The 10,000-nt window shown below is 35.9% G+C and overlaps 1 protein-coding gene across 8 annotated transcripts in view; it reads right to left on the reverse strand.

Annotated features, from left to right (window-relative positions):
- Positions 1-10,000, reverse strand: part of LOC135222628 (probable nuclear hormone receptor HR3) — a 437,120-nt gene that overhangs the window by 71,921 nt on the left and 355,199 nt on the right. Inside the window, exon 1 of one of the 8 annotated variants that reach the window (XM_064260751.1) lies at positions 181-283. The exons of the other annotated variants lie outside the window; for them this stretch is intronic. The gene's annotated coding sequence lies outside the window, so the exon portion shown is untranslated. Of the gene's footprint in view, positions 1-180; positions 284-10,000 lie in introns of those variants that run through there. 8 annotated transcript variants of the gene reach the window in all.

Here is a 10,000-nt window from a genome sequence, read left to right on the forward strand (position 1 = left end):
TCAATATTTCAGCGTTGATTTCAGTCATGAATAAAGTTGAACACAAAGTTGAACACAAAGTTGAACACACGCTAACACAGAACATGCTAACTTTGCACACATGTTATCAAATACCTTATCGTTTGTTGTAGAGACAGAAAGATTCAAATGAAAATTAAATGAAAATACTAAGGATCTCACCTTTTCTCTTCTATAGTGTCTGATTTAGATATTCCATTTACTTACTGGAAACCGAATCATTTTTTTTTTCTTTACCACCTCATTGGTCGATATTTACCTGGAGGGAGAAAAAAAGGAATAATAGTGTTAAAATACTTAATAATTTTATGACATGATTATGAATACATTATATACATAATATATATATATAATATATATATATAATATATATTCTATATATATATAATGTATTCATATATATAATGCACACGTATGTATGTATGCATGTAGTATATATGTGCGCAAGTATGTATGTATACATTGATTACACATATTTGTTTTTTACTGCTATGCATACGTATAAATATACGTATATACATAAATGTGTGTGTGTGTTTAAGTTTGAGTGTGTGTGTGTTTTATATAAAAGTTTTCTAAAAACAAATTAATTGTCGAAATCAATTGCTACATGCAATGAAGGTTAAAAGTCAAAAGAAATAAAACTATTAGATTGAAAAAGAATAAGGAAAACAGTAGATTCTAAGTGTTAGACCACACTATAATTAATGTTATGAGAGAGAGAGAGAGAGAGAGAGAGAGAGAGAGAGAGAGAGAGAGAGAGAGCAAAGCGTCACTATAAGCAGTAAGTAATAGTTGCTTCAGTAACAGGATATGAAAACACTCCTTTTGCCGATACAGCAAATTCTAAATCTATTTTTTTTCTGTAATTTTATTAAATATAAGCAAAGAATGTGTATATATTTGTATATATCGGAGTACGAATGTATATATATATTATATATATAGAATATATATACATACACCACACACACACACACACACATATATAATATATATATATATATATATATATATATATATATATATATATATGTAGAGAGAGAGAGAGAGAGAGAGAGAGAGACGAGAGAGAGAGAGAGAGAGAGGAAGGAAGTGAATGACGACTTTAATACTATCTTGAGGGTTTTATTCACACAGACATACACACGCATATATGTATATATAGTATATATATATATAATATATATATATATATATATATATATATATATATATATATATATATATATATATATATATATACATATATATATATATATATATATATATATATACATTTACACTATGAAGGACGCCCATAAAAAAATAAACAAACGGATATTCTTTCATTAGTTTTAGGAGAGAAATATTTCCTTCACTCCTTTAGATACAAATGGTCAAGAGTATATATATATACAAAAATACACATTTTTGTGGTCTAAAACATAAAAAGTGGTTGAAGTCAACAATCGGGAGTTAGTGGCTGTAATGCACAAGACGTCATTCGTCAACAATTTATCACTGAAAAGTCGGAGATTCGTATTCTCAAACTGTTGTACAAAGAAAAACGTTCACTATGACGAAACATATTTCGAAACAAAAAACCTGAAACACTTACATGGAAATATAAAAGGAGGTTTTTGATCTCAGCATGTTTATTTTCATTTAAAATTTTTGTAAGCTTATCTAAATTAAGTTTACTTTACTGAATATTTCGCGTACGAGAATTTTAAATTAATGAAGGATTCTACAGTTTTTCTCTCTTTTTACTTTCCCTTGCTTTAGCTACCACATTTGTTACACTGAAATGAATGGAACAGTTTTTTTCGTTTGTTTATGTTGGAACAACACGTCATATGTAATCATCAGCGCTTCTGATGGATTTTTTTTTTTATTTATATTTATGTATTTTTTTTTTAGTTAATACCATGGTTTTTCGTTTCCATGTGTTAGAACCAAGCATTACTTCCTCTGACAGTCTATTTTTTCGCTTACTCAGGAAGTAAGCCAACAAAATACTTTGTATTTGTTGTTGTTCTTGCTGTTGTTGTTCTGAAAAAGGTATTTCACATTGAGTTTAATACACAGGAATTCTAAGATGGGATATTTGAGGTTTATTTATTAGAATGAAAATGTAAAAAATAATTAGCGCGCATGCTGAATAGCACAGAACAATTATTTCTAGTAAAATATACCGTATTTGTTTTAATTCTCGTTGGTTAGACAACGCACTATTTGACCATAGATTTAAGCAAGCGCCCGAATAAGCTGGAGGTCGGGTCACGCATTTCTATGTCACTAGGCTCTTATAAATAGAATTTGTTGTAGTTATTACATGCCCAAAAATAAATGCCTGATTTGGGCATGAAAGTTTTTGGGATAATTATATAGTTATCTACCGTGATGTATATTATAAAATCTTCTGATATGAATACAATATAATATAATAAACTTTTTTTTATTCAGTTCTAACTCACTCTAGTTGTAATTCTGGATCGATTACTTTCAACTCCCTTTCATGCTTCCGACTGAAGTATATATATATATATATATATATATATATATATATATATATATATATATATATATATATATATATATATATACTTTATTGACAATTGCTCTCTGGACCATTTGTGTCTGAAAGTTCTCTTCCGAAAAGTAATAAAAGAGTGGCCATTAACTAATATTTTTGGTGGACTATCCTTTATTGTTGTGGTAAAAAAAGGGGGGGGAAGTATCTTTATCGCCTCTGCCTACCTACCCACCTCTCTATCTATCTGTATATATATATATTATATATATATATATATATATATATATATATATATATATATATATATATAAGCGAGCCTCTTCAAAATACTCTATTACTCTCGAAGATAAAGAGAAGCAGCGGAACAAATTCATATAACCAAACAAATAAAACGAAATCCAAACAGAGAGAGAGAGAGAGAGAGAGAGAGAAGGAGTGGAATGCTATGAATCCTGAAAGCGCCAAGAAATGATTCGGCCATTTCAGTTATTTCCAGATTTCTGCTTAGACTGCATTAAGCATTCCCAGGGCTTAACGGTACGCGATAACCTGTTCTCTTCTCTTCTCTTCTCTTCTCTTCTCTTCTCTCTCTTCTGTTCTGCTGGGAGTTGCTAAAGCCTAGTCACTCTCTTTTTAATCCGTCTCTCCGTAATTTGTGACGTATTTGTAAATTATATGGTATTCGTCGATGAAGCAGGATGCATGTTAGGCGCATCATATATATAATAAATACACACACACACACATATATACATATATATATATATATATATATATATATATATATATATATATATATATATAGAGAGAGAGAGAGAGAGAGAGAGAGAGGGGAGAGAGAGAGAGAATTTTAGTTATTCTAAGTTTTGTTATTCAATGTTATGATTTTGAATCTGTCTTTCTCCTTTTCCCAATGACTACTTTAACAACTCAGCTGAATTACTCTTTGGATACTGACTATTTCTAAAAAAAGATACTCGTAAAGAAACATATTCGCTTTATTAAATAACATTTCCCTTATTGCACCGAAAACATACCGGCACTAGGAGAATATTTATTATTTAATAAATAATAACAAGAATGACTAGAATGTTAAAAAGGAACATTGCGCTCATAAAAATTGCTGGATGGTGACGTCACGGGGTATTTCAAACACGTCCGGAACATGACCTCAATAAGAAAAAGTGGGACCGTTACTCCATCTAAATTGCCCATAGGGCAACCCGCCAGTTTTCTTTCCTAAATAATGCGAGTGCAATCGTGCGCATGCGTGTGATTGAACACACACAAGACAAACAGACGCGTCACGCGACACACGAAGTAAGACCAGGTTCTCGATTGTTCATTTCAAACTACGTGTTGTCGGGTGTCTTGGGTAGAGCAGCAGATGATGACTGCATTTTTTTTTTATTTGTCTGTTTTCAAAAAGGGGGGAGGAGGGAGTTGTGAAGGCAGCATAAGGGGGAAGGGAGGGGCGGGGAGGGAGCGGGGATTCCTCAAAGATGAGTGCAAGTTCATAATTTTTCTCAGGAATCGAGAGAAAGTGTCTACGAGTAGGTACCATAAAACAAATTTTATGAGAAGCGAAGCTTTTCTGAGATAAGTCTCTACTTGGAAAGAGATTAACTGTTCCTGTGTCAAGTAGGTTGAGGGATATTAGGAAACAATTGAATCGAAACTGTAAACGGAAACGTATAATTATCCTAGAGAGTAAATGCCATTGAACGGGAAATCTTGAGGCCACTTTTCTAGTCTATAACCGACTTCATCCCAAAAAATAGTTACACTGGTTTTCAAACCAGAAACAGGTGGAAAATTCCAAAGTCTGGCAGTAGAAGGAGAGGAACAATGATGAAAACAAAGGCGCTATTCAATTTACACAACGAATAAGATGAAAATAATGATTCTTTAAAAAAAAAAATCCGAGACAAAGAGGTTCTTACACAAGCGATCAACGAGGACTTTTACAGACTAGGAAAGTGATAGCTAGCCCGTGACTCACCGAGGAAGTACTCAGTGAGTCATTAGCTGGATGTGAAAGTCACTCTAAGATTCCCCAACTTCTGGGAATAAGACATTGCATTCGGTTCGTCCTTTGACCCAAAATGAGAATTAGGCCAGGAGCCATTTGCGCGACGCGTAACAGCGTCTGGGTATGTGCGTAAACGAGAGATGGGGAATGATAACCGCATTGATGTTATACCCTGGCATTAAGGGTGGTGGGCACGCAACGCGTCAGGGTGTGACGTTACTGTGACAATAATATAGCACATTTCTGAACTTTGAATTATGATAATAAATCATAAGACCAACTTGCTACATGAGCCTGAAATTCTATTCCATGAGGATTTCAATTCACAGTCAAAGGTCAATTCAAATATGTTAAAACAAATACTAACGTTCAGTAACCAAAAATAGTCCATGAACCGGCACCCCCTTAAAAAAGAAAAGAAAAAAAAAAGAAAAACAAAAGGAACCTAAATCTTATTTGGTATTAAGAGCCATCTATCTACTACATAAAATAAAACGGGCTTTATCATCACACCCAGTGCAAAGAAATTACGTGCATATCATTACTTTTGCAATCATCCAAAATATCTGTACGTGGGCAATATATGCTTACGTATGACTCGAATATACCAATATATTATCTTTTTGCAACTCGTCAACACTACACGGCTGCTGCCAAGTAATGCCAAATAACAGCAACATTTATTACTAAATACTTTACAGCAGCGGTTCTTAAACTTTTGATGACTACAGAACCTCAATGAATGGCCCAATATGGTTCCATACCCCCTTTGCTTAAGCCCAATTAAGTTTTATAGATATTTGTTGACAATATAACTTAATATACTAAGTTTAATACATAATTTAGGTATGAATACCTAGAAATAGAACACACAAGAAAATCAAAAGCATTTATAGTTTCAGATAGTTTTATACTTACAAAATATACCCACGTATACATAGACGCATTAAAATCAATTATATACAAATATCCAGAAGATCAAGTCCCATACCACTAAGGGGTATGCAAGGATATCCACTGTCAAGAACCTCTGCGCTTATGGTGTTAAAACTCCAGGAATTCACTGCCACATTGCAGTTTTCCAAGTCATTTCCCCATTGCAGGAGCTGCAGTGAGCAATGACACCTCATCTGGGAACAGCAAAATGAGATAATACTAAAAACTCGTTGTCTGGTGGGGCACAACAGGTGCGCATGCGCTCGAGAGTTGAAGTACGCGTTTGCATAAATTCAGAACAACAACACATTTCCTCTTTGGGACCGAACGGGATGGTCTCTCTCTCTCGATGGATTTTGGATACGCTGCTCGGATGACATCGCTTTGTTTGTGCTCGGGCGTTTGTTTGTAAGCAAAGCTATGCTTTGGTCTTTCTTGGGACCTTGGAAAAACTGGCACAGGATTCATGTCATATGGAGTTTTAAATATGACGCTTACCCAACGTAACATTGTTTGTACTTAGTTTGTTAGCTTTGTTCTTCCTTGAGAATTCTAAAGAACTGGCAGAGATAATCTTAGATGAGCTTTATATTTGACGGTTAGTCAAAATAATTTTTGTTTGTATTAAATTTGTTTGCAAACAAAGCTATGCCTTTCGACTTTCTTGAGAGAATTCGGAAAGCTGACATCTCTGATGGGTTTTAAATTTCATTCCTTCTCAACATAACTTTGTTTGTACTCGATTTGTTTGCAAACAAAGTTATGTTTACACTTTCTTAAAAAAAATAAATAAAAAACTGGCAGAGATTATCTCGGATGAGTTTTAGATCCCATGCTCAATTAACATCACCTAGTTTGTGCTCAACAATTTATTTGCAAACAAAAGATATGCTTTCGTCCTAGTTTATATTTCTGAAATTCCACACAAAACTTTGACTTATCATGCCGGAAGACGGATTAGAAAGATGAAACTCTGGGCTTTATTCTAATAAACTAAGCAGGCTATATGTTGAAGTGCTCAGCCCTAAATTTGTAACAGTACAAGTTTCCTTTTATATATAATTTAGGCTACAGGCCAAGCGCTTGGGCCTATGAGGTCATTCAGCGCTGAAAGGGAAACTGACAGTAAAAGGTTTGAGAGGTGTAAAGGGAGGAAAAACCTCAAAGCAGTTGCACTATGACTCAATTGTCATGGAAGGTTGGAAAGTCGGACGAAAAAAAAGAAATATCAACGGAGGTACAGCAAGAGGAAGAAGGAAAGGGGGTTGCAGATAGGGGCCGAAGAGGCGCTGCGAAGAAAATGAGTGCGTGTGGCGTGACAGAGCAGCGGCTAAGGACGCTGACTACCAATTAGGACTGCAGTATTATTGCCCGACCCTTAACGAGGTACCTGGACCACCAGACGACCGGACATGACCTCAGGTAACGACCTTGTCATGCGGCGATCGATATAGGAACGTCTTGTCCGGAAGTAGGTAAATAAAATAGAACATGAAAATAATGAAATCGACGCTGCATTGATGCTGGAGCTTCAAATGGAACATCGAAGCTCGGCCGTTATGCAAATTATTTAATAAACCGTATCTTCGGAAATCAATGCAGTTCGATTGTTGAATCGTAATGAAGTCTTCACTTCGAATTCGATGATTCTCCACCACGTTTCACCGAATCCCTTTGTGCCTCCGAATACTGACTTAGCAAATTGTGTACCTGGTAATTATTCGATTGTGGTTGGTCGCAACCCGGGTTAAGAAGGGCACGGGGTAGCAACCCCATCCCACAACACTTGATGAAAACCGCAAGTCCAATGTAATCTCATAAAGAAAAAAATAAACAATAAAAGAAAATAAACACTGCCAACAAAAGGTACAGTAAATAAATTAAACTAAAAGTCAGATCAGGCTTCATTTCTTTGAGTATTTACCTGTTCGTGTGAAGTGTTAATACTCTCAGGTATTCGAAACACTGCCCTAATACTCTTAATGAGGATTATCTCTTGATTACCTCAGGAGAGGCTTAATCTCCGGATCACGCACTCGTGTGAGAAACAACTGAAATTTGCTTCTTAAAGCTGGAAATGGTCGACTTTAACACATCAACGCCCTAAGGGCACTATCGATTATGGGATATGCGTCACTGAATATTCATAAGTAACAGTCAGTACATTCTGAATGCCTCTTCGGCAGACATTAGTGGTTTCTTTAAATGTTGATTTGATTCTTACGGAAGTTCGTGGAGTTGAAAGGTCGTCTCCAATAAATATGAAAATAAAAAGACTTGGCTTACGAGATGACGAATAATATAATAATAATAATAATAATAATAATAATAATAATAATAATAATAATAATAATAAGAGAACTTCTGATAGATGGCAATCTCTTTCCAAGGAACACCATATACACGTATTTATTGGAAGCTTGAAGTTAAAGTTAACGGTCCCGCTTGTTCCATATAAACAGGGCTAATCTTCTGAATAATAATAATAATAATAATAATAATAATAATAATAATAATAATAATAATAATAATACACATTTCCTCGTAATCTCATAATGAAGAAAATTCATCTAAAGGATCTGTGTGTCACTCTGCCACCTCCCCCCAACCCACCCCTGTCCAGCCACAATGACGCAACTTTCGATGTACGACAACAGAAGGAAAATCCGAAAAGTTCAAGTTATCCTCTCTCTCTCTCTCTCTCTCTCTCTCTCTCTCTCTCTCTGCTCTCTCTTTCTCTAACCAGACTGTGTCAGAGAGTAAGAACCAACAGAGGGGAATGACTTGTCGATATGGCGAGAGAGAGAGAGAGAGAGAGAGAGAGACGATGACCTTTTACCACGTAACACGTCGTTCATTCGCCCCGTCTCTTCCTCTCACTCCATATCTTGAACCTTTCCTCAGTTAATGAGGCATTTTCTTTCCCTCATATCTACAAACGGCGAGATGACAATGACCCACAATGCACCGGGTAGTCACGAGGAATTGGAAGGCGAATATACAGCACAGAAATGAAGAAGAGAGGGAGATCTCGTTCGTCAGATAGCAGTAGCCCGGTCCAGCTAAGAAGACCCGCGCCAGTTCAATGACCGGCCCGCTCTGATGACAACACGCGCCACGTCTAACCACCCCCCCACCAACCCCACTGCTCACCATTCTCCCCGCCACCCGCTTCTCCCCAACTGCTATCGTTCCTCTCCTTCCCTCCAACCTCTCCCTACTTTTCTATAGCTTCCCCTCATTCCTACCCAGCCCCTGGATCCAACGGCACCCGCACTTCTATGATTAAGAAACCACCCCCAGCTTGTACTTTACAAAAATGCCACTTTTTTTTTTTATTAGCAAGGAAATATACTTGGTCATGGTTTGTTTACGTAATGTTTATAAATACACATGAAATACATATGACGTTACCAAAGTGTACATCATTTGCAAATATTGCTATCATTTTCTTTCTAGCATTTGCCATTTATTTTTACCGGTCTAAATCTCATTTATTACACTAAATAAAACTTTGGTGGACGTATGGACACAAAGGCGGAAGTTTTTATTTTTTCTCTTTTATTTAATATATCTAATGTAAACAATGCATTATTTTATAACACATGATGTTGAGGATCAATATTCATTTTATTTTTCATATACAGCACTTGATAAATTAAATAGCACCTTTTTTTTAATGACAAGCGAAACGAAGACTCTGTCACCAACAAGAAAAGTCAGAATGAGCAACAAGAAGCAACATCTCCCTCGAAGTAACGAAAAGAACACTATGACTATTGCTCACCGAGAATGCAGGTAACGCCAGCCAAAAATGACAAGTTGGGAAGCAGCCCTAATCTCGCAGACTCACGGCTCCCCCCCCCCCCCCCTCTCTCTCTCTCCTCTCTCCTCCTCTCTCTCTCTATCTCTCTCTCTCTCTCTCTCTCAGGGGACACTATCGCCATCCTGGCTACAAATAAAAATCTAGAATTGCTGCACCATCGCAGGATTCCGTCCAGCTGGGAACTTTCGGCCACGATAGATAATGGCTTCAAGAAAGGCATGCGGATTCGAAGACCCGATTAGTGTTTCGTCTACTCCAAGGAGATGCTTCCTCCCTCGCACCACGTGCTTGCGCTTCAAGGCACAATACAGCGTCATCTCGTCGTTCTAGATTCAGCTGGACCGAAGCCAGCACAGGGTCTCTGCTCTCGGGCAGCCCATATAGGCCTAAGCTATATCATTTTCATTGAGAGGTTTAATTTAAGAACCAGAATGGCTTCTTTTTCAATCGTCAATATAATACTAAAAAAGACCGGAATAGTTCTATAATAATGATCATTGGATATATATATATATATATATATATATATATATATATATATATATATATATATATATATATATATATATATATATATATATATATATAAACAGTCTGGATTAGTAAGAAAAACAAATATACACAGGAAGAAACGTGTGCTTTTGTTAAATTCAAACTAACTTATGACAGG

The sequence above is a fragment of the Macrobrachium nipponense genome, chromosome 8 (genome assembly GCF_015104395.2).
Source record: "Macrobrachium nipponense isolate FS-2020 chromosome 8, ASM1510439v2, whole genome shotgun sequence".
Classification (NCBI taxonomy): Eukaryota; Metazoa; Arthropoda; class Malacostraca; order Decapoda; family Palaemonidae; genus Macrobrachium; species Macrobrachium nipponense.